Here is a 2,963-nt window from a genome sequence, read left to right on the forward strand (position 1 = left end):
GCAAAGTTAAGCGAGGTATTTCGTAATTGCCGCCGTGAGGATTAATAGATCGTTTTTGATAGCTATAAAGTTTGGATTTATTGAATCGATTTTTCTTTACAAAAGTTTCGACTCCTTTGAAATATCTTCGTTACACTTTAAAATAATTTATTTAAAGAAATTCCAGAATGATTCAGTGATTTTAGAAGCCTACCTGAAAGGACTGGGAAGAAAGGTTCGCCCGTTTCCATGTTTCCATTTACCTCTTGCTAACTCACGGGGCTTCTGTGTCATCAACGAGGCGCGAACTGGAATGAATATTTCATGTTCTGCTAGGTCTAATTTAGATAACGAGCTTCATCCACATCCACTCAATGAATGGAAACGGGGGGCTCACTTATGAGAAAAAAGTCATTCGCTCATAATGAAACTTCTCACCGCGAGAGAAACAAAATGCACGGAGAAACGAGCAGCACGCACCGAAACGTGCTGTCTGTTGTACTATTTCTGTCATATAGGTTCGAAACAAGCTTCGCCAATTTACTTGAGACGTGTGATCTGTAAGTTTTCGATCGTAACATTTTTCGAATTTTTACATTTGTTGTCGAATGACCCGTGATTCTCTTCAACATTTTCCCACAAGATTTTGAAAGAACATAAATTTTTAAAGAGGTAACATGATCACATTAGTTCAAACTACCAATCGTGTCTCTTAAAAATTTCAAAATAAAAGATTCTTTGTCTTGCGATTAAACAGGACTGCTATTTTCTCGGCAACCTGGCATTATATAGCGCATCACTTTCTTTGTTTTTCAAAGTTTATCTCAGAAGTGTCCTCCTTTATCCAGTTGTCCCGTTCTCTAATGTGCTAAACTGCCAAGAAAATAACATCTCTCTCTAACTTTGTCACCTGGAGGCGATCGCTGAGTTGAGGGAAACCACTAATTACCTGCATATGCATCTCGTAACCATTCCTCTATCGAATTTCTATTGAATACGAATTGGTTGTATGCGGTGACATATTGTGTATGCAGTGAGCCTAACGTATTTATGTTGGTAGAGTTGAGCTTGTTTCTTGTTATACTGGTGCTGTTATCTGTCTTCCGTATAAAGAAGTGAAAAGGCAAGTGCCTAAATCTTCATGTTTTATGAGTATCGTGTTGAAGCCTGAATATCGCGTATCGTGCCTGCTCTCTGTAGAGATACTTTTGGAAACGGCAGACGGGACATCAGGCAGATTATTATGTCTCTAATCAGATCATCAAGCTACTGTGCGTGTTATAATGAGCAAAGAAATAGGTGTGTCTGTAGTGTATTCGTTAGTGTGCTTGCCTGTGTGGATTGCAAGATTATGGAGTTCTATTCGTGGCGGAAACAACGAATGTTTCTTTCTAAAGTTTGTCTCAGCATTAATGCCCAAAGAGTCTCTTTCTTTGATGTGCTATAACAATTTTCAAGACTAGAAATTTTAATATTTTTGTCGATGATTTGTAGAGGAAAACAGCTTCTTGTGTGATAAATTATTTTTTTCCCTCGCGAGTGCAGTTTCGGACAAAGGAGATGTGACTCGAAATCATATGATCACAACATCTCACACAATCAATCACGTCTCCTAAAAATTTCGAAGTAATATTCTTTGTCTTACTGCGATCTTTTTTCCTGTGTCCACAACATACGGAGATGTTCATGTTTAATTAACACAAAGCATCCATTAGTTTTTTTTGTTGGTTTTTGTAATAAATCGATAGAATAAAGACAAGTTCGTTCATGAAAAATATGAAATTTTAATTATAATATTTATTTTACACGTGTATAAAGTTCTATAAATATAATTAATTCTATAAATTCTACTCTATATTTTATGTGAATATAAAATGACTACCTATAACGCAACTGATATTATACAAATATGACATTACAAATGTATAAAGAAAAATTATGTCATAAATATAATAATATAAATAATATCAAATAATATGATAAGTTACAAAAAATTATAATTAATATAAAGGTTCTAAATTTTCAGTATTACTAGTAAAAATTCATTTTCTGCTCGTTATCAAATTACGAGAACATTAAGTTGTTGGAAAGATAATTTCGAAAACACTCGCATGTTTATTTAGCCCTTCAAGCAGTTTTATAAATTTCACTTACCCACGTTATAACTGGCAAAGTGGAAACAACCAAACACTCTGTAAAATGTCAAATCTTTTTCAAAAAGAATTTATCTCTTTTCGATTTCATGCAGGGGATTGTGCTCCCCCCCCCCACAACTCCGAAATTAATAATTTAAAAAACCAAGAAAGAGAAATACCCTACTATTTTTTACTACTTATACTGTACGCATATTCCTATACTACCCCAACCGTCTCCCTCCTTTTGTTTTCAAAACGCGAACAATAGCTAATTCCATCCACTGGCCGTTGATCGACAGGTTGGCGTTGGAGATGGAAAACATGGTCGAAGATGAAGCCAACAATAAAAACTATGTGGGCTCGTCATTACCGAAATGAGAGGGCCTCAAGGAAGCGAGATATACTTAGAGGGTTAACCGCTTGCGCCGTTTTCTGCCGATGTATGTATCTCATTACGTGCCTAATCGAATAAAAAACTTTTCGTTCAAACAATTATTTTGTTTTGTTCATTTCGAAATGCCGAGGTATTTCATCGCATTCTAATAATAACTGAATTGTCGGAATACTCGAGCATGAAATCAACGATTATTCAATTCTTTAACTTTTTCGTAGGAAAGCATATGTGGCACGTTCTCTTTTTTTTAATGAACCAGCCCCCCATTGCCAATCTACCAGGTGTAAAAATAATACTATCACATCAAGGAAAAAGACTTTCTGGATATTACGCCGAGATGGATATTATCGCAGCCTGGCCAACAACACTGTAGTCGGTGTTGGCCTGGCAGTCGAGTGGTCTGGGTCGTGGGGGGGGCCGATATAAATAATTCTACAACAGTATAAGTTTATCAC

The sequence above is a fragment of the Pholcus phalangioides genome, unplaced genomic scaffold (assembly GCF_987345545.1).
Source record: "Pholcus phalangioides strain wild (caught in Gottingen) unplaced genomic scaffold, Ppha-v1.0 ptg000004l_1, whole genome shotgun sequence".
Taxonomy (NCBI): domain Eukaryota; kingdom Metazoa; phylum Arthropoda; class Arachnida; order Araneae; family Pholcidae; genus Pholcus; species Pholcus phalangioides.